The 23,041-nt window shown below is 43.3% G+C and overlaps 2 non-coding genes across 2 annotated transcripts; both read left to right on the top strand.

The window, feature by feature from the left end:
* Positions 1 to 19,139: 19,139 nt before the first annotated feature.
* Positions 19,140 to 19,247, top strand: LOC117695567 (U6 spliceosomal RNA). The gene has a single exon (XR_004604625.1). It is a non-coding gene; the product is annotated as a U6 spliceosomal RNA (small nuclear RNA).
* Positions 19,248 to 22,931: 3,684 nt separating this feature from the next.
* Positions 22,932 to 23,041, top strand: LOC117695570 (U6 spliceosomal RNA). Its single transcript, XR_004604628.1, has one exon. It is a non-coding gene; the product is annotated as a U6 spliceosomal RNA (small nuclear RNA).

The following is a 23,041-nucleotide window of genomic DNA, read 5'->3' as shown; positions in this document are numbered from 1 at the left end:
TGCAACATGACTGAATAAGGTATAGCAACCCAGGAGAGTAGGAAGGAGGCCAGAGCCAACTCAAGAAATCCAAAGATGCTGCTGAGTTTCCCATTCCAGGGTTCTAACCCCAGAAAGTTGCTTTACAAAGGAGGCAGGATGAGATGAGAAAAAACCTTGGGCGGATTCCAACTCCATCTCCATCCAACAGTTGTGCCAATTTGCTGCAGGATAATAAAATCCCCTGGGTGTGATGCTTCACACCTGCAACCCTAATGCTGGAGAGGCAGGATTGCCAGCCGCTCAAGGCCAGCCTGGGCTATAAAGTCACATCACTCTGAGCTTCAAAGTAAGATATGCTCAGTTGGTAGCACTGCATAAAGCAGGATAATCAGAAGTTCAAGGCCAGCCCGGGCTGCAGAATAAACAAGTGGGTTAAAAGTTTTACAAATCTATATAAAGGACCAATTCTTAAAAATTTTAAATTGATTCTTTTATGTGTCTGCCCATGTATGTGTGCTACGTGCAATGGCCTGGTGCAAAGAAAGCTCCAGATTCCCTGAAACTGGAGTGAAAAGTTGGTGTGAGCTGCCTGACGGGGTCCTGAGAACTGAACCCAGATAGATTCTCTGTAAGAGAACCAAGAACTGTTAACCACTGAATCACTCCAGCCCCCACGTTCATTTTTAATTATGTATATGCATGTGTCTGAGTGGATATGAGCATACCCGTTAGTACAGATGCCCAAGGATAGCAGACGTTGGATCCTCTGTTGCTGGAGTTACAGGTGTAACTCTAGTCCTCTGTGAGAGCAGAATGCAGTCTTTAACTGCTGAGCCGTGTCTCCAGTCCCTCACAAGCCCAATTCTAACAGATAACTCTCCCATTTGACAGATGAGAACAAAAGTTTATTCTTGCTAATGGTAGTTGTTTTATTGAGATAGTTTCATGTGTCCCAGGGTGGCCTTTAACTCCTGATCTTCCTGCCTTCACCTTCCAAGTGCTGGAAATACAGGTATGTGCCGCTATGTCTAGTTTATAACTACACACTTTTTAAGTGTTTGGATTATGCTAGGTAGCTGTTAGCAGGGTTTAAAATAATAACCCTGTTGAATAGGGGATACATTTTGTAAATTTTGGAGATACTGGGTGGAGTATTACTCCTATGACATTTTCTTCAGGAGTGGTTCTCTAAAAAACATCAAACCCCTAGCTACACAAAGCTTTAGTGAGTGAAGAGCCAGACCCAAGTGTGACCTGCAATGGCACAAGTCAATCAAGACTGCATGGCTCCGTGTGTTTGGGTAAAGGTTGATAAAGGGCTCAACCAAGAAAACTAGTCAAACAAAGGCTATGGTCTAGCAGTTAGCCCAGGAGGGGTGATCTTGTTCCTGGGGATATTTGACATTGTCTGGAGACAGTTCTGGTTGTAACTAGGAGGGGAGGTGCCATTAACAGTGGATAGCTTTTAAACGTGCTACAGAAAGGCTGGTCCCATAGCACTACCCTGCCAGCCAGAGTGAGCTAGCTCTGCCAGACTCAACTCTCAGCACACCATCCCCTGCCTTTTCCTTCACGGGCAAAGCTCACTCCTTGAACTAACACAAAACAAGCAGGACATGCCTCCAATGCCCTGTTTGTTAAGTTGGATTCAGACGCACAGGTCTATCCCTCATAGTACCAGATGCTGTTCCCTCAACTGGGAATGTTCTTCCCCTTCATTTGCTACCTAACTCCAGACTGTTCAATTGGCAGCTTTCTATGTCCACAGAGAGACTCTCCCTGACTTTCCCGTCTCCCCCTACTCCAGTTGACCTCTTCCAGTTTAACTCCAGTTAAACCCAGCCTCTGGGTTTACATCACAGTTGTAAACTTGCATGTGTGTTTGATTCAGTGATGTTGGCCTTTTTCACCAGATTATGAATGAACCCTGCAGGATATGCACAAGGGGGATGGCTTGCATACTGCTGTTTGTTCTCACATAGCAGCAATTAGTAGAAGAAGCTGTGAATTAGCCTCCCCAGCAACAGAATGCAGCACCACTTAAGCCTAGAGTCTTTATGAATTGTGTAGCTGTGAACATTATTTGAACACACTTTTGCTCAACAAGCATATATATTTCATTATATATGACCCCGTCTTTATTTTTATATTTCCTAGACTTCACATAGGCATGATGTCATTGTGTTTTATTACAAGGGAATAAATTAAATTTTTGACAATGAGCAGTCATTCATTTATTTTTTAATTTTAAAAAACGTTTTGTGTGTGTGTGTGTGTGAGAGATCCCATGTAGCTGAAGTTAGTAAGCTAACTTAAGACACTGAGAAACAAACTTGGGTCCTCTGGAGAAGCCACAAACATTATTTTTACATAGCCATGGCTGTAGTAGGATTTACGGTGTGGACCAGGCTGCCTTTGAACACAAAGAAATATGCCTGCCTCTGCCTCCCAAGTGCTGGCATTAAGGGCATGTGCCACTGTGCCTGGCTTGAAAGTGTTCTTAGACTGAGTCTTCTTTCCAGCCTCTTATTTTAAAAATGCTAAAGGCTGGGGATGCGACTCACTTTGTAGAGTGCTGTCCTAACATGTGTGTGTCCCTGAGTTCAACTCCTTGCACTGCATAAAACAAAGTGGGATACAGTGGCACATGCCTGTAATCCCAGCACTGGGCAAGAAGATCAGAAATTCAAGGTCATCCAGCATGGGATCCCTGACACTGTCTGAAAAAAAAAATTAAAGAACAGGATTGAAGTGGAAACTTCTAGATTCTTTGGAAAGTGAGTTATGTCAAATGTTGTTTTCCCTGGCACATAGGTGAACAGATGTTTTGCTATGGCAAACACGTGAAAAGATGCATGATGTGTCAAAGGCATATAAATACGACCCAACAGACAGTGGGAGTTTGAGCATTGGTTTGCCTTGCTCCACTTTGCTAGTTCTTGCTGATGACATGCACACGTTCATTAACCTTACATTGTGTCGTTGAGCTGCACTCGTGGTGATTTCTTTTTTTCTTTTCTTTTTTTTTTTTTTTTTTTTTTTTTTTTTTTTGGTTTTTTGAGACAGGGTTTCTCTGTGTAGCTCTGGCTGTCCTGGAACTCACTCTGTAGACCAGGCTGGCCTCGAACTCAGAAATCCGCCTGCCTCTGCCTCCCAAGTGCTGGGATTAAAGGCGTGCACCACCACCACCCGGCTTCGTGGTGATTTCATAGAGAGAATCTCACCAAAGAATTTCTTGTGAGATTCCTGCGGCTTCTTGCCAATTCTGAAGACTAGGCTGGCTAGCAAGCCACACAGTTTCTTCTGGACTGAACTGCGTTTGCTGATTTCGTGTGTGGTGTTTACTAGTGGACTGAACTGAGAACAATGAAGATTGGAATCGCTCGAAAGAACTATTTCTAAACAGGTCCACTTCCCCCGTACCCCAATACCCTTCTTTTTCTACTACCACTGGTGGGTGGTGGGCTAGAAGGGAGGTTGAACCCTTATTAAAGTAGGCTGAGAAAAATATACACCAACACAGGATATTTAAGGTAACTTTCAGAGATAGAATGCAGTCACTTACCAGACATGGTGGCGTCCTCCTTTAGTTGCAGCACTCAGGAGGCAGAAGCAGGCAGATCTCTGAATTTAAGACCAGCCTGGTCTACAGAGCAAGTTTTAGGCCAGCCAGGGCCATATGTTGTAACTTCTTCTTCTTCTTCTTCTTCTTCTTCTTCTTTTTTTTTTTTTTTTGTTGTTGTTGTTGCTTTGTTTTTTTTTGTTTTTTGTTTTTTTTTTTTTTTTTTTGGTTTTTCGAGACAGGGTTTCTCTGTATATACCTGGCTGTCCTGGAACTCACTCTGTAGACCAGGCTGACCTCAAACTCAGAAATCCGCCTGCCTCTGCCTCCCAAGTGCTGGCATTAAAGGCGTGTGCCACCACTGCCCCGCAGTGTGTAACTTCTTAAAACCTTTACTCATTTTATTATCGGTAGATGGAGGGAGATGTAGAAGTCTGAGGAAAAAATGAAATGTTGTAGATGTCTTTGAGGCATGACATGGCCATTGTACTCTTGTTTTTGTTTTGAGACAAGGTCTCTCTATATGGTCCTGTTGTACTAGAACTGAATATGTAGACCAGGTTGGTCTTGAACTCACAGAGATTCTCTTGCCTTTGTCTCTTGAGTTCTGGAATTAAAGACAAGGCTGACCACGTTCTGCTCCTTGTACTCGAATTGGAAGTAGCTGTGACTGCTTGCTAACGTCAGACCAGCACAAGATCTGGCCCATCAGCATTCCATCACACAATGGGAGGAGCTCATGAGGCCCGCCACTCCCTGAAGATCAATTAATAAAAGTTTGCTGGGAGAAGGAGACATTTTCTTTAGTAGTGTAGCCACTGGCAAGTTGCCCAGTGATCCTGTAAGAAACACTAATTAAACTTATTGGGTCATCAATTAAAAAAAAACCCTAACAAAAAGACATGTAAAAGAAGAAGGGGGTCAGCATGAGCTAGAGAAGAACAAGAGGGTAATGAGGGTCTGATCAAAATACATTATACACACATATGAAAATGCCAGAATGATATCCATTATTACGTATAATTAATATACACTGCTGAAAACTTCTAAAAGGGGCTCGAAGAGATGGCTCATGGTTTAGAGGGCAGGACAGACTGCTCTTTCAGAGGACCCAAGTTCAGTTCCCTGCACCCACTTCAGGTGGCTCACGACTATCTGTAAGTCTAGCTCTAGTAGATCTTACACTATCTTCAGCAGGTGGCCATGCATGTGTGATGTGCGTAAACTCAAGCACACACACACACATGCACATAAGTAAAAATTAAAAAAAAAAAAAAAACCTTTAAGGAAAAAGTTGTCTTATGGAACCAAAGGGCAAGATTCAGCTGGGCTTCCAGAAGAAAGACAACCAGACTCTTAAAGCCGCTGAAAAATCAAGCAGTGTGATCTCTCTCTCTCTCTCTCTCCCTCCCTCCCTCCCTCTCTTTAGGCTTGATTCTTTCTGCATGGCTGCTTCACTGTCATTCCTCCTAGCAGGTGTACTTCCTCTGCTTCTAGCACAAACCCGATCATGAAATCCTCTCTAGCTCTGGGTCATGTGAGAAGCAGAAATGAACTGAAATCACTAAATCCCAACAGCAAGATTTTGAGAGGGAAAAACCCCATTGGCCCAAGTTGAGTCTCATCTCAAGTTGGGCAAAGAGCCAATTGACTATGGCTGAAGGACCAGGCCTATATGACCTTGCCTGTAAATAGGCTGGCTTGGGCTGAGCACGCCTGGGCAAGGGCATCTGCTACAGTGCATTGCCTGGAGAGATGCCTTCCCTCTCTGGTCCTTTGTCATTGGCAGTTTGCTTTAGTTCTCTTCCTGCTTTCTTTATGTTGACATTTGTTTTAAGTCTGGGTATTTCAGAGACCCCAAAGGATCCTGACATGTGGGAAAGATGCCATATAGAATAAAAATAGAATAATTTCTGATACAAATTATTTTATAGATTGTGGTATTTAAAGAAAGTATTGCCCTCTAAGAATTTTTGTTACATTTATTTTTTTATTTCGTGTGTGTGTGTGTGTGTGTGTGTGTGTGTGTGTGTGTGTGTCTGTGTGTGTGTGTGTGTGTGTGTGTGTGTGTGTGTGTCTGTGTGTCTGTGTGTGTGTGTGTGTGTGTGTGTGTGTGTGTGTGTCTGTGTGTGTGTGTGTGTGTGTGTGTGTGTGTGTGTCTGTGTGTCTGTGTGTGTGTGTGTGTGTGTGTGTGTGTGTGTGTCTGTGTGTGTGTGTGTGTGTGTGTGTGTGTGTGTGTGTGTGTGTGTCTGTGTGTGTGTGTGGGTGTAATATGTGATATGCCAGGACACACAAGTGGAGGTCAGAGGAAACCTGCAGGAATTTTTTCTCTAGCATACAGACACTAGTGGTGGCAATATTGCCTGGCTTGGCAGCAAGTGCCTTTCCCTGTTATGCCATCTTTGATTGGGAGTAGTGAAGAGTCAAAACTCAACCTGACATCGAGACACATGCCTACAATTCCAGCACTTGGGAGGTAGAGGCCGGAGGAGGAAGAGGGTGAAGAATTCAAGGCCAGCCCTAGCTACATTACAAAAATATCCATAAAAGCAGAAAACCAAAAATGAAAAAGAGGTGAACACTGGAATTAAATGTTGCTCCTGTTGAGAGGCTCAGAAAGAATCTCAAGTTGTCATCCGGAGCTGCTACCTCCAGAGGGAGCCTTTGTAACGTCTTTCTGCATTGGCTTGATCTCTGATTCTCCGTGTTCTCAGAGACTTGTATTTTAATGGAGTCTAAACAACACTGTGTGTGTGTGTGTGCGTGTGTGTGTGTGTGTGTGTGTGTGTGTGTGTGTGTGTGTGAAAACATTTAGCGCCATTGTGATACATGGTGGCCCATGCCTTTAATCCCAGAATTCAGGAGGCAGAGGCAGATGGATCTCTGTGACTGAGGTCAGCCAGATCTATATGGTAAGTCCCAGGCAAACCAGGGCTGCACAGTGAGACCCTGTTTTGAAACAACGTTTTTTTCCTATTATTAATTTGTTGTTATGGTTCCAATTCATAATATTAAAGTATACTCCATAGCTACAGGCATAGCATGGGTTCACTCCTCAGCACAGCGCACAAGTAAAATAGCTAGGAAGTAGGGAGATGACTGAGTAAATCACTTGCTGAAGCCACATGAATGCCAGATGGGTATAGTGGCTGGCCTCTAATTCCAGCACATGAGAGGTAAAAGACAAACAAACAAACAAACAACAACAACAACAACAACAACAGGGAATCCCCACAGCAACCTAGCTAGCTAGACTAGCCCAGTTTGGTAAGCTTTGTGCTCAAATGAGAGGTCTTGCCTCAGTAAAGAAAAGGGAAAATAATTAAGAAAGACACAGGATACAGCATCTGGCCTCCCCACTCTAAGGCAGACGTACATGTGAACTTCATATGTGCACATCCACCCCATACATACACAGACAAAAAGAATAAAGTAATCTTAGGATCGTAGAGGAATATGGATGTGAGCTATATGGACATCCTATCCTCCTCTTCCTCATCCTCTTCCTTCTTTTGATGTTAGGGATGGAATCCAGGACCATTGTGTATACAAGCACTTTACTACTGAGCTACACTCTTTCCACTGTCTGTATCTCCTATTCTCAGGTGTCACCTTAAGAGAAACCAACCTCTCTGGCTCTGGCTCTGCTCCCTGCCCACACCTCTCTTTCTATCTCATGCTTTTCTTTCTGCCTCCTTCCCTATCCACACTGTGTGTGTGTGTGTGTGTGTGTGTGTGTGTGTGTGTGTGTGGTCACTATGTAGCTGGTAGCTGTAGCTGGCCTTGAACTCCTAGTCTTCCTTCCTTCGCCTCCAAGTGCTACGATTTCATGTCGCCGCTATTCCTAGGTAAAACTGAGTTCTTTTGATCAGTTTTAACAACTTCTATAAGTAAAACACATTGATACTGGGGATGTAGCTCTGCTGGGAAAGTGCTCGCCTAGCATGCATGAAGCGGTGGGTCCCATTTTCAGCACGGCATAAACTGGCCATGGTGGTACACATCTCTGATCCTAGCACTTTAGAGGCAAACACAGAGGGATCAGAAATTCAAGGCTAAGTTCAAGGCTAATTTGAATTACATGAGACCTTAACCACGGCAACAACACACACACATACATACATACATACATACATACATACACACATACATACATAAACACACACATGGGGGTGGTTGTGGTGGCACACACCTTTAATCCTAGGATTTGGGAGGCAGAGACAGGTAGATCTCTGTGATTTTGAGGCCACCCTGGTTTACACAATGAGTTCCAGGCTAGCCAAGGACAGACAGCGAGACTCTGTCTAATATGTGTGTGTTTAATAGATATAGATCTAAGGGAAAAAACTGGGCATGGCTGTGTCCACCTATAATCCTTAGGAGACGGAGGCAGAAGGATCAGGAGTTCAAAGCCATCCTTGGGTACATATTGAGGCCAGCCTGGGCTACATGAGCTCCTGACGCATAATAATAAACCAGTGATTGGTCAATTAACAAATGTTAGTAATTGGTCTTTAGAAGTTCCTACAAAGTGGTAACCAGTCATTTTCTGATTGAACCTGAGGCTGGATCCACGGGGGGGGGGGGGGGGGGAGGGTGTGCTGGGATTGATGGCAAATAGTGTAAAAAGCCCATAGCTGCGCAAGCCATTCCCTATCAGGTGACCTAACTACTGTTGCTTTGCTAAACGGGCGTTGCATCAAACATATAAACATTTATGTGTACATCCATATCCAATGCTGCTCTCAGTCTTGGTCAGGAGAGCTATTGTCTGTAACAGATAATACAGAGACGCAACTGATCAAAGTAACCGAGTACTCTATCCTAAATATATTAAGGCTCTGGGAACCTTGTGGGGAAAGGCGAGAAAGAACATCAGAAGATGTGAAATGCTGCCTTCTGGCCATGGCATAACTGTCACAGCAACAATAGGCTTCTGCACAAAATCTATACCAAAGGGGACCCATCATGGGTAGAGGAGGGGTTCATAGGATCCCACCCCTCCCTGAGGCATTTAGGCAGTTAGCAGGTGCTGGAGTGGTGTAGGAGGCATAGTCCTCAGTGGTGTAGCTACTGGTAAATTGCCCTGCTTGAGTAAATAGTCCACGAGTGCTATGAAAGCAAGTATATTGAAATGCAGCGGGACACACACACAGTAGCAGTGAAAGTAAGAGGGAGACGCTACGGGAGAAGACTAGGTTCAGTGGGAGGGGAAAGGGCATGGAGGAGAGAGTTGTATGAAAATTTGAATAAACAAATGAATCTTTTTGTTTGCTTGTTCTTTTGAGACAAGAGACAAGGGGTTTCTCTGTGTAGCTCTGGCTGTCCCGGAACTCACTCTGTAGACCAGGCTGGCCTCAAACTCACAGAGATCTGCCTGCCTCTGCCTCCCAAGCGCTGGGATTAAAGATGTACACCACCACTACCCAGCAACAAATGCATCCATCTTGAAAAAGTCTTCCCACAATGTCCATTTTCTTCTTTTTCCATTTCTTCGCTCGCTATGAATGGGCTTACCTGGAGAGACGCTGTGATTGGTTAGAGCTATGGTGGTGTGGAGAGGTTGGGATGTTCAGAACTTAATTATATTCTATCTTGGGCCAGCTTTAGTCTCCTAAATAGCCTTTCCTTTTCCACCTCTGTATCAGACCTAACAGAGAAAGACCTTTTGGAATGTATTAACACAACAGGCTTCCCCCATCCCCAAAGCTCAGAGTGCCCTCAAATAGCATCCAAGGCTTTGTAGCAGAGGGTTCCCTCATCTTGCTGCAACTGCTTCTCTGATGTTTCCACCAATGTATTTTTTTTAATGCCTTGATTTATAACTCTTTGTTCTGTTACTAAAACTACCTCCACACTGGGCATTGTAAACATCCTTGGGAAAGCCTAAATGTGTGTATTCCAGAGCCCGAGCCACTGAAATTTGTTCTTAATAAACCGTGTTCTTCATGTCTTTGACCTGTTTCTTTCAACACTATTCTTTTCCTTTATTTTCTCCCTCCCTTTAATGTTTTGGGTTTTGTTTCTTTCTTTGTCTGTTTTTTTTTTTTTGTTTTTTTTTTTTTTTTTTTTTTTTTTTTTTTTTTTTTTTTGAGAATGGTCTCACTATGTACCCTGGCTGGCCTTGAACTCACAGAGATCTGCCTGCCTTTGCTTCCCAAGTGCTGGAATTAAAGGCATACACCACCATACCTAGCCTTATTGCTTTCTTAGGGAATTTTACTGTTCTGTGCATATATGTATGCGTGATGCGTGTGCACACAGGAGCATGTGATGCATGTGTGCATGCAAGTTGGGTGTCCTGCTCTATCACTGTATGTCTTATTCCCTTAAGACAGTCTCTTGGTGAAGCCTGAAGCTAGACTGATGGCCAATACCCCAGCTATCCTCCTGCCTTTGCTTTGCTCAGTGCTAGAGCTACAGGTACATGTATGAATACCCATGCTTCTCCTTTTTACTGGGGTGTTGGGATCTGAACTCAGGTCTTCCTGTTTGAATATCAAGAGCTCTTACTAATGGGCTATCGCTATACCCATCTTCTCCTTATTATTTTTATTTAATACTTATATGTAATACATTGTATTTTTATTTCATTGAGAAAATGTACATTGTGCCCCACTAAGTTAATTTTACAACTTGAAAAGCATAGACATGTATGGGTTAGCATATGTGCCTATAAGTCTAGCATCAGGGCAATGGAGGCAAGAGGATCCGGAATTCAAGAAGATCAGGAATTCAAGGCCATTCTTGACTATACACTTAGTTCAAGGCCAACCTGATCTACATGAGCCCTTGTCTCAGCAACCAAACCAAACCAAAACCAAAATAACAACAAAAAAGGAAAACACAGACTTGCTTAAGGAGATTAGTTCATAAATATTTATGGTATTTTAAGTACCATGATAGGGAATACAGAGGCCAAGGGAACTATCTGAAATGGATATGCCATCATCATTATCACCACCACCACCATCACTGTTTTTTTTGTTTTGGTTTTTTGTTTTTTGTTTTTTTTGTTGTTGTTGTTGTTGTTTTTTTTTTTTTTTTTTTTTTTTGTTTTTTGAGACAGGGTTTCTCTGTGTAGCCCTGGCTGTCCTGGAACTCACTCTGTAGACAGGCTGTCCTCGAACTCAGAAATCCGCCTGCCTCTGCCTCCCAAGTGCTGGGATTAAAGGCGTGCGCCACCACCACCCGGCCACCACCATCACTGTTATCATCAATCACACAGGTCTCCCTCCACAGCACACACTAGATGAAACTCAATATCTAGTCCATACTGGCCTAGAACTTAGCAATATTCTTTCCTCTGTGCTGGGATTACAGATTTGAGTCAGCTAAACGCCACATATTTTCAATTTTATAGTGTGGGGGTGGTTGATTGGCAGACTCTGAAACAGATTATGTCCCTAGTATGTAGTTACATAGTTTAACTTCCAGAGTGACATTTGTGCATGTTTGTAATATTTATATCCGTGTAGTTCAAATTTAATTTAGAACTCTCAGGCTGCAAGTGCTTTATGCAAACAAACCCTTTGTACTTGAAGAGATAGCGTTTGCTTGCATTTTGAAGACTGCTAGAGATAATGTCTGTTCCTGCTCTCTCTCTGCTGCCTTGTACTGGTCAACGATTTATCTACCTCTGTGGGACAAACTATCCCAAACCACAACAGCCCAGAACAAAGGGTTGGGTTGTTGTTGTTGTTGTTCTTGTTGTTGTTGTTTTTGTGGGCAAAGAACTCAGGCTGACCTTGGCTGTGTGCTTTGGTTTGAGGACAGTGGGACTACCCAGCCTGCAGGATCCACTTCTATGGTGGTTTCTTTGCACACATGCAGTGGGCTGGATTTTCATAGCCTTTTTGTTTGCTTGTTTCCTTACATGGCCTCTGATCCTCCTAGACTTCTCTCTGTGGCTTCAGTTTCTTGTCCCCTGGTTAACCTCAGAATACTTTGCTGTTCAGGTGGCAACTGACTTGGTTAAATGTCTCAAAAGACAGGGACCGCTTAGCCTGCTTCGGGAGACTTAGGCCTTGATTCTAGAACTAGTGTGCTGGCTAGTCTTATGTCAACTTAACACACAAACTACAGTTATCTGAAAGGAGGAAACCTTAATTGAGAAAAATGACTCCATAAGACGTGGCTGTAAGGCATTTCCTTAATTAGTAAATGATAGGAGAGGGCCCAGCCCATTGTGGGTGGTGCTATCCCTGGGCTGGTGGTCCTGAGTTTTGTAAGAAAGCAGACTGAGGAAGCCATGGAGAACAAGCCAGTAAGCAGCACCTCTCCATGGCTTGTGCATCAGCTCCTGCCTCCAGGTCCCTGCCATGTTTGAGTCCCTGTTCTGACTTCCTTCAGTGATAAACAGCAATGTGGAAGCATAAGCCCAATGAACCCTTTCCTCTCCAGCTTGCTTTTTGTTTTTGGTGTTTCGTTGTAGCAATAGAAACCCCATGTAAGACAACTTGAAACTGCTTTGTGGGCCTGGGAACCACAAAAAACATCACACCCTGTAAACACAACAACTTGATTAAACAACTTGATTTGGGGCATTAGAAAATTACTTTTTGACAGGAAGAAACTTTGAGGCAGGGTCTTGTGTAACCCAGTCTGGCCTTGAACTCAGTATATAGTCAAGGATGACCTTAAGCTTGTGATCCTCCAGCCTCCACCTCCAGAGTTCTGGAATTATAGGCATACACCACATCATAAAATAAGCTGGGGGTGTAGTTTGATTCATAGAATCTTTGCTTAGCATGTACAAAGCCCTGAGTTCCATCCCCAGCATCACATAAACTGGGTCAGGTGGCACAAGTCTGTAATCCCAGCACTCTGGAAGCGGAGGCAGGAGGATCAGAAGTTCAAGGCTATTCTCAGCTACATCATGAATTTGAGGGTAACCTGGGATATTTGAGATCCTGCCTCAAAAAAAAAGTACAAGTAAAACCAGAAAACCATCAAAGAAGGAAGGATAAGACACAGGGAAGGGGAGAGAGAAAAAAGAAAGGGAATATCAAAGAAAATTGAAACTGAGTCCAGCCTACCACAAACAATTTGCAACAACTTTGGGCCTTTCAAGTTCTTCATTTAGTATTTTTTTGAGACAAGGTCTCACTATACAGTCTCAGTGGCCTCTGACCTGCAGTCCTCCTGTCTTTGCCTCCCCTGTCCTTGGATTACAGTTCCACACCTCTGTGCCTGGCTAGTTTTCTTCTGTTTGAAGTGAGAAAATTGTCATTGGTGCCTAAAGTTCTAAGAATCATAAGCCTGGAGACCACGTTTGTGACTCTGAATGTACATTTAATATTGTGGTTTTTTAAGAAACAAGGATCCTAGCCAGGCATGGTGTAATCTCGGTACCCTGGAGGCTAAAGCAGGAGAATCCTAAATTTAGGACCAGTCTGGGTTACAGACTGAAAGGAGGGGAGCGGACAGGAAGGGAAGGAAAAGAAAGTATCCTTCTATGGGGTTTTTCAGAGGCCTCAGACATGAGAAAGGAAGGCAAATAACCCACCACAAAACAACTATGTAATTGAATCAGAAAGCCGGTGTATCTAGATTCAAGATCAACCACCCCCTATTCCTATTTTCTCTTTCCAAACCCACCACAGATAAGAAAGCAGAGGCTCATCTGGACTGGCACAGACAGACCATAGTTTCATGGGCTCCTCATCTGTAGGATCAGAGGAGGTTGAAGACCAAGCACAGTCTACCTCCTGTTTGGGCAGTGGAAACAGACCGTGAGAAGGACCAGTTAAGGGAAGATTAGGAGACTTTAGGGAACTGAAAGTCACTCAGTGAATCAGGACAGCAGAAAAGGGATGTATAGGGGGGAGATGCCAGAGGAAGTAATGAAGAGGGGTGAGAGTCTGGGAAAATATCCAGGGCTAGGTCATGGGAGCCTTCAGGTCTGGGGGAGCTTAGAGTCTATCTACAGCCAAGAACAATATTTAAGGGTATGAAATCCTGCAGTGGCCTATCGATCTTGGCTTTCAGAAATCCTTGAGCGGAGGGAGGTTAGATAGTGGTAGATAACATTACTACCCCAATTTGATTGTCTACCTGTATCACATTGTCTACCTGTATCACAGTCTGACACTCTGAAGTCAGGTGAGGAGCTGTATGTATCATCCCAGCACTCAGGAGACTGAGGCAGGAGTTTGAAACTAGCCTGGGCTACATAGTGAGATTCTGCCTTAAAAGGAGATAATAATATGCCCTTATAAATAGGCACAGTTATTGTGTATCTCTTAACATTTTGCGGTTTGGGGAAAACAGCAAGATGACTCAGCAGGCAGAGTGCTGTGCATGGCTGATGACCTGAGTTCAAGTCCTGGAATGCACAGAAAGGTACAAGGGAAGAACTGGTTCCAGAAAGTTGTCCTCTGACCCCACACTCAAGTCATAACATACGTAAGCACTCATAATGCACACAGCACATACAGCACATATCATCACATATCACATGTGCACATACACATAAGCACAGACACTAATACTAATACTCATTTAAGCGGTTTGTTTTCATTTATTTACTGGGGGTGGGGTGGGGTGGAGAGTACGTGCAGCATGCCTCTGAATGTCCGAGAAGTTTTAAATGCTACTTCTCTTCCTCCACCAGGTGGATCCCAGAGTGCCTTTATCTGCAGAACCATCTCCTCTCTCTCTCTCTCTCTCTCTCTCTCTCTCTCTCTCTCTCTCTCTCTCTCTCCCTCTCTCTCTCTCTCTTTCTTCTTTCTCACATGATTTTGAATTTATTTATTTATTTGTTTATGTCATAGAATATATTTTGACCGTATTCTTTCTTCTCTCCCAACTCCTTCTAGATCGTACTCACCCAACTTTCAATCAGAAACAAAAAATGAAACTCAAAGACCCAATAGACAAACAAACAAAAAACAAAACAAAAAGCACACTTGAACACACACACACACACACACACACACGCACACGCACTCGCACACGCACACACCCCCACACCATTGAGTTTGTTTTATGTTGGGACAGTACACTTGAGTCTGAATGTGGTGGCCTGCCCCAGAGTGTGTTTTATATACCCAGTGTCACTCCATTGGAGAAAACTAATTTCCTCTCCCAGCAGGTATCCATCACAGATAGCTCCTTGGTTGGGGATGAGGGCTTTCTGTCCACTTCCTCCTCTCAGTGCTGGGGTTTTGTCTGCTTTGAACGCGCACAGGTTTTGTATTTGGGGTCACAGTCTCTGTGAGTATCAGCCCTGAAGAGAAAGTGGGGGAGGGAGGAAGAGAGAGAAGAAGGAAGGGAAGGAGAGAAAGACAGAGGGAGAGAGAGACAGAGACAGAGACAGACAGAGACAGACACACACACAAACACACACACACAGAGGGAGAGAGAGAGACAGAAACAGACACACACACACACACACACACACACACACACACACAGAGTGTGTATGTGTTTGAGAGAAGACCCTTCCAGGCTATCCTGAGTCTTGGAATAAATCTTCCTACCTCTACCTTCTGAGTGCTGTGATTACAATTAATAGCTACCATGATTGACCAAAAACAAAAAAAAATATGAAATAATAAATAAATGTAGGAGAAGGAGAGAAAGAGGAAACTGTGGAGGTCACTGTGTGGACCACTGAGAACGTCATGGTTGGGGCTGAGGCGGGTAGGCGTGGAGTAGTGAGTCACCAGAGGCTGTGGTTCGGACGATACTGGTGACGGTTTTGGGGCAGAGGTAGTGGAGATGGATGAGATGAACAGACTTGTGACTGACTGCAGGGAAGGAGGAGAGGAAGGTGACCATGACGAAGCTCAGGTATCTGGTTTGCATAACAGAGTAAAGGCTTGTGTCACGTACTAAGAGGTAAAGAATTAGAGCGTTGGAAGGACAGGCTGGAAGATTAGGTTTTGTATACCAAGTTAGATATGGTCGCAAGACACCCAAGAGACAATATCCTGCAGACAGTTGAGTATGGACAATGCAAACTGAGACAGACAGGCTGTGGACTTGGGGAAGGGGATTATATTCAACTTGGAACTCATTTGCATAATGGCTTGAGAAGGAGAAGCTGGAAGACACAGGAGTCAGTGGATCTTAGGTCCTAAGGGATGGGAAGGCATGAGTCAGATGTTGGACGAAGGGCTTGATGTACCGAGGAGGAAAGCTAGAAGTCAGCCTTCCTGGTTAAAGCTTGCTTCTCTCACCGTCTGCTTCAGTCTCAGTGTCCTTGACTGCAGAACAGTGAAATTAGGAGGGCCTGCCTCATAAATTTGTTCTGCTGATTAGAGGCTAAGAATGCACAAACAATATTCATGTTTTCCCAGGTATGTGGACAGCTTGCATAGATGGTAGAGTATGAAGTTATTGTGGACCAGGCAAAATGATGAGTTACTAACACCTCCCATTAGGATAAAAGGAGGGCAGGGTCTTCAACCACTGAGATTTATGTGTTGGTTTTTTTTTTTTTTTCCAGATAGGGTTTTACTGTGTGGTCTTGGTTGGCCTGGAGCTCCCTCTGTAGACCAGGCTGGCCTAGACCTCACAGACATCCACCTACTTCTGCCTCCCAAATATTGGGATTAAAGGCATGCACCACCAATGGCCGGCTCCAAGATTTGTATCCTAATTAAAGTAAAAATAAAATCATCAGAGTAACCTTTATCTCTCAAGTTTAATACTAAACTTTGTGCAACTTTTTATCTGCTTTAGTTTTTAAGTAGATGTTGTTTTTTTTTTCTTTCTTTTTTTTAGATGTTGTTTTTAAACACTTCTTATTTTTATTATTTTTAATTATGTATAGGTGTGTGTGTGTGTGTGTGTGCATTTGAGTAGATGCACATGAGTACAGGTACTCTTAGAGGCCAGAATCATTGGAGCTGAAGTTACAGACATTTGTGACCCATCAATAATAGTGAATGTGCTAGAACCTAAACTCAGGTCCACAGGAGGAATAGCAGGCACTCTTAAACCACAGAGACATCGCTTAAGTCCCTATTTTTAGAACAGATTTACTTTTAAAAGTGAGAAGATACTACAGGAAAAGTTGTGGTTTATTCATATTTCCTGATATGTATGATGTATGTATGTATGTATGTATGTATGTATGTATATTTGGTTTTTTGAGACAGGGTTTCTCTCTGTAGCCTTGGCTGTCCTAGAATTCACTTTGTAGACCAAGCTGGTCTCAAACTCACAGAGATCTGCCTGCCTCTGTCTCCTGAGTGCTGGGATCAAAGGTGTGCGCCACCACTGCTCAGGATTTTATCTTTTTTAAATGAGGGTTTACAGTGTACCTCAGGCTGGACTAGAACTCACCATGTAGTTTAGAGTAGCCTCAAACTTTGGCAGTCCTCCTGTGTCATTTTTTTAAACGCTGGAATCACAGATGTGAGCCACTACATACTCTAATTTTGCATTAAAGACTTTTCCACTTTGACATTTCAGGATCCCATACATGAGGTCATGATGCTGTCAGCCATCACATTGCTTTAGGGTCTTCTTATGTGTGAGGGTCTCCTATTCCCCTTGTCTTTGCTGACCTGGAATATTACTTAGGTCAAGCATCTGTACAATGTGCCTTCACTGGCATTCCTTAGCTATTTTCCTCACAATTAGACTAGGCTTGTGACCCTAGGTATGGAAGGTCACAGAGGTAGAGCAACATTTTTCTGGAATCCAGTCTAGGGAACATACCATCAACATGACATATCACCGTCTACGCTGACCTAGATCACCTGGCTGAGGTGGGGTATCAAGTTTCTCCAGTGTAGAGTTCCTTCTCCGTTCCTTTTGGACTCTGGAAAACTAATCTGTTAGATGTAGCCTTCATTTAAGGAGTAGAACAAGGTGTGGCAGTGAATGCCTGTAATCCTAACACTAGAAAGGCTGAAGCAGGAAGATGGACAGCTTGAAGTCAGCCAGAGCTATTAGTGAGCTTCTGTTAAGAGCAAGAAATACAGACAGACAGACAGACAGACAGACTCACACATACACAGACAGAGAGAGACAGAGACACAGAGAGAGATACAGAGAGAGACACAGAATGACAGAAAGACAGGAAGGCAGAGAGAAAGAGAAAAGGAGTAAGGAGTTACAATCTTGAACAAGTTCTATACACATTATTTACTGTTTTCCTGTATGCAAAGTTTCTCTCTTCTTCCCCATACATTTAAGTATTTATTAATATCTTCTACTACTTGGCAGGGGAAGCAGAAAGACCAGAAGTCCAAGGGTAACCTCAGCCTGGACTTCAGGAAATGCTGCCTCCCAGAAACAAACAAACAAACAAACAAACAAACAAAAATAGTGTTCTCTTTATAAAAGGTAGAATTTTTTCATACTGATTTAATGCATTGTGTAATAACCCATTATAGTTGTTTTTTAAGACAGGGTTTCTTTACATGCCTGTGGCTATCCTAGAACTCATTCTTTAGACTAGGCAGAACTTGAACTCAGAGATCCACATGCATCTGCATACTGAGTGCTGGAATTAAAGGTATGCACCATCACTGCCCAGTAACTTAATGTTCTTTTTAAATTGGAAAATGGTGGTAGGAGCTATAAACTGGTGTCAGGTATACTCCATGAAATAAAACGTGTGTGTGTGTGTGTGTGTGTGTGTGTGTCCTACTGAAAATCAGTCAGGGTCTTGACACCTAAACAAATTCAAATTTGGACACTGACCAGCAGTGGTAGAGTGTATCGTGTATACATGTGTGTTCCAGATGTGGCCTTGTGCATGGTGACAGTTGGCCTGTAATTGACCATGAACAAGCCTCAGCCTATGGCAAGAGTTAGAGGTAACAACATACTTCATAATTTTTAATTAATATACTTACTTTGTTATCCTCTTATATGCATGAGGTTTTTTTGTGCATGTATGCATATGTTGAATGTACATGCCCTGACGTCTGCACAGGAAAATATACTTTAGAAAGTGAAATTAAAGAAGGTTGTAAATGGCCATGTGGGTGCTAGCAACTGAACTTGAGTCCACTGTAAGAGCAGCAAATGTTGTTAACCATGAAGCCATCTACTTCTCCAGCCTTCCTTTTTTGTATTTAATCAGCCAGAGTGTAACCAGAGAAGCAGAACTCAGGTGATAAATAGGAAGAGGCTGACCTCCAGCCACTGGCTTCTGTACTTCCAGGCCTTACCAAAGCATCTGGTAATCAGTAGGACTGGTCTTCAAGAAACACAGATTGAGCCCACCACACTTCCCCAAGGTGTATGCTGTATTTGCCTAGGGCTGCCTTCTACAGATCGAAATTCTTTCATCAGGGATAATAACCCCATCCTAGATAATAACCCCATCCTACTCTTAAGACTGCCAAGTTGATCACATCAGTCCCTCAGGTCACTTCAGAGACTCTTTATTATACAGAGTGAGGTCATATGGAACAGCCCACAATAAAGCATAAGTTTGGATTTGTTGAAAATCTGAGCCCTAGAACCCAGGCAAACTCACACACCAAAAGGAAAGTTGTGTCTTCAAGGGAGGCTCTAAATCCAGGACTCCTCACTGTTTGACCAGGATCCATTGTTTTATGGTTTATGGATTACTGGTGGGTACTGTTGTGATGACAAGGTTTTACTTTGTGAAATATTTTTGTGTGTTCACATATCCTACAGAACATATTCAAAAATTAGAACCGTGTGGAGAAGCTTAGCATGTCCCTTGAGCAAGGGGGACAAGAAAATGTGTGAATCAATCCATACATTAAAAACAAATAAACTCTTCTGTGTGTAATGGCTGAACCGAGACCCTCTTGAATGACAGTCAAGACCACCAGGACAGAGCCACATATCCAGGCCTGGGCTATTAGCTCCTTAGAATACATGATAAATTGTTCTATCTCTTTGGAAGGTGATACAGAACACACTAATCCATTTGCCATGGCCCAGACCCCACTTTGAACATCTGTAGCATACTTAATTTAGTTATGGGAGGAATATCAGTCCTTCTGAGGACTAGAAATCTCCTTACATGAAGGGCCCTCATTTCTCTACAGCTAACCTTCCCCTCTCTGCACATGGGCTTCCTCTCCTCTCCTCTCCTCTCCTCTCCTCTCCTCTCCTCTCCTCTCCTCTCCTCTCCTCTCCTCTCCTCTCCTCTCCTCTCCTCTCCTCTCCTCTCCTCTCCTCCCTGAAGAGCCCCTCTCTGCTGTCAACTGGACCCTTCTACAGACTGCCTGCAACCAACTAGGTCAGGAGAGCTGCAGGAGATGAGGCTGCACCCTCACATATGCAGGGGAAGATAGCTCCCTCATCAAGTCTCTTCCTACCTTGAACAAAGTATCAAATATGGACTAGATTGACGGGGACCCACTTCAGGATGGATACTTTCTCTACAGGATGATGGGAGGACAAGGGCAGAGTTGGGTTGCTACTTTTCATTCAGTAATGAACTCTCTTTGCCCTGTGTTCCTTTGTTATCTGCTGTCCATGCTCACCTTTCTGTCTTAAAGTTTAGGCTCCCTCTCTCCTCTTGTTCTGTTTTACTTTTCCACTTACTACAATTTAAAATTTTATTTTATTTTTTAAAGCTCTCATGCATATTAAGTTACTGTAGTTTATGTGTCTAGCCACTGTTCCTGCATGTATGTCTCTGAACCCAACGGATGAAGTCCCTGAGGAGGTCAGAACATACATTGAATCCCCTGGAACTTGAGTTCCACATGGTTGTCAGCAGTCACCTGGGTTCTGAGAGTCACAGTTGCTTCTTGTGGAAGTGTATTCACTCACTGCTCTTAACTGTTGATCCGTCTCTACAGGTCAAATTAATTTTACTCTTCATGGGTGTGTCAGTGTGAGTGTGTGCAGCAGAGTGCAGATGTCCAGGGGTCAGAGTCATAGGATCACTGAGATCCTGTGGAATTACAAGCTGCTGTGTTGTAGCCATCTGAGGTGAGTCCTGGGAAGCGAACTTGTGTCCTCTGGCACAGAAGAAGGTGTTCTTAAATACTGAGTAATTTCTCCAAGGGCTAAGATTTATTTTTAAAATCTTGATTTTTTTTTTAAAAAATTTGCTGGTGAAGATGGTATGTGTGTGTGTTGTGTTTGTGCTTGTGCCTGTGTGTGTATCTAGTGTGTAGGTGTGCATGTGTGTGAGAGTGTGTGTTGTGTTTGTGCTTGTGTCTGTGTGTGTATCTAGTGTGTAGGTGTGCATGTGTGTGAGAGTGTGTTTGTGTGTTGTGTTTGTGCTTGTGTCTGTGTGTGTATCTAGTGTGTAGGTGTGCATTGTGTGAGAGTGTGTTTGTGAGTCTGTGTGTAATTTGTGTGTGTTAGAGTGTGTGTGAGAGTCTGTGTGTAGTGTGTGTGTGTCTCCATATGAGTAAAGGTACCCACCTATCCAAGTCCCTGGAGCTGGAGTCACAGGTGGTTGTGAACTGTTCAGTATAGAAGCTGAGAACTGAACTAGTGTCCTCTGTAAAAGCTATAAGTGGTCTTAACCATTGAGCCGTCTCCCATAGCAAACATTTGCTAAGGGTGTAGTCTCCATCTTTAAGGGCTGGGATTACAGGCATGCATCACTATGCCCAGGCTATGCAGTGCTGGCATGGAGTGAACTCAGGGCTTTCTACATGGCAGACAAACATTCTAAACATGGGCTGTATTCCCAGTTCTATCCTTGTAGTGGTGATTCCCTTTCCCCATGGGCTGGTGACAATGAGCACCTTTTGACATGGTTCTCAGTCATATGTTCCTCTTCCTTGTAGAAATCTGTGGTGAAGACCAGGCTGTGATGGCACATGCCTTTAATCCCAGCACCCTTAGGAGGTAGATGGCTGAGTGTGAGCCTAGCCTTGAGTTCAGAGTTCCAGGACAGCCTGGGCTACACATAGAAACCATATCTCAAACAAATACACAAACCACACACACACACACACACACACACACACAATCAAGCAAATAGTCATGCATAGAGGCATAGAATTAAACACACATAAGCAACAAAAATGAACTGTTTAGTAAAGTACTTTCATTTCAAATTCATGATTTTAGTATTTTTGTTGTTAAATTAAAGAGGCTTATTTATAATCAATATCACATCTATGCTACTTTTTGATAGGGAGCATCATTATGTAGCCCAGGATTGCTGAAATTTGAGATTCCAACTGTCTTAGTATCCTGAGTGTGGAGAAAACAGACTGTTATCTTAGGCTTGCCCTGATATACCATTTATTGGATATACCTATACAAATGCCTTTTAATATTCTGTGGTTTTATGCCCCATGAGATGTTTTGTGTTTTGTATTTTTGTGTATTTGTGTATGTGTGTGTGTCTTTGTGTGTGTCTGTGTGTAAGAGAGAGGGAGGAGGGATGTAGGGATGGAGAGAAAGAGAGAGAGAGAGAGACAGAGAGAGAGAGACAGAGAGAGACAGAGAGAGAGACAGAGAGAGACAGAGAGATTTACACATAATCAAAGACAGATCCTTGTGACATTAACTAATCCAAGTGAAATTACTGACACTGAATGTTGGAGTGTTTCATGTTTACATGTGTGTTTCAGATATGGCCTTGTGCAGAGCCTCAACTAGTCTGGAGTTGACCATGCTCAAGCCAGAGCCTCAGGCTAGCTTCCAGGTTCCAGCATAGTTTACATTATGTTTAAAATGCTTACTTTGTTTTTCTATTATATGCATGCAATATTGTCCTCATGTATCTGTAAGAACTATGTGCATGCCCTGGTACCCTCAGGGGCCAGGAGAGGACATAGGATTTCAGGAACTACAATTAAAGAAGGTTGTAAATGGCCATGTGGGTGCTAGCAACTGAACTTGGGTCCACTGTAAGAGCAGCAAATGCTGTTAACCATGAAGCCATCTACTTCTCCAGCCTTCTGTTTTTGTATTTAATCAGCCAGAGTGCAACTAGAGAAGCAGAACTCAGGTGATAAATAGGAAGAGGCTGACCTCCAGCCACTGGCTTCTGTACTTCCAGGCCTTACCAAAGCATCTGGTAATCAGTAGGACTGGTCTTCATGAAACACAGACTGAGCCCACCACACTTCCCCAAGGTGTATGCTGTATTTGCCTAGGGCTGCCTTCTACAGATGAAATTCTTTCACCAGGGATAATAACCCCATCCTAGATAATAACCCCATCCTACTCTTAAGACTGCCAAGTTGATCACATCAGTCCCTCAGGTCACTTCAGAGACTCTTTATTATACAGAGTGAGGTCACATGGAACAGCCCACAATAAAGCATAAGTTTGGATTTGTTGAAAATCTGGGCCCTAGAACCCAGGCAAACTCACACACCAAAAGGAAAGTTGTGTCTTCAAGGGAGGCTCTAAATCCAGGACTCCTCACTGTTTGACCAGGATCCATTGTTTTATGGTTTATGGATTGCTGGTGGGTACTGTTGTGATGACAAGGTTTTATTTTGTGAAATATTTTTGTGTGTTCACATATCCTACAGCACATATTCAAAAATTAGAACAGTCCAACAAAGCTTAGCATGTCCCTTGAGCAAGGAGGACAAGAAAATGTGTGAATCAATCCATACATTA

Source organism: Arvicanthis niloticus, chromosome X, assembly GCF_011762505.2.
Source record: "Arvicanthis niloticus isolate mArvNil1 chromosome X, mArvNil1.pat.X, whole genome shotgun sequence".
Taxonomy (NCBI): Eukaryota; Metazoa; Chordata; class Mammalia; order Rodentia; family Muridae; genus Arvicanthis; species Arvicanthis niloticus.
The sequence above is the reverse complement of the archived record's forward strand: the minus strand, read 5'-3'. Positions and strand labels throughout refer to the sequence as shown.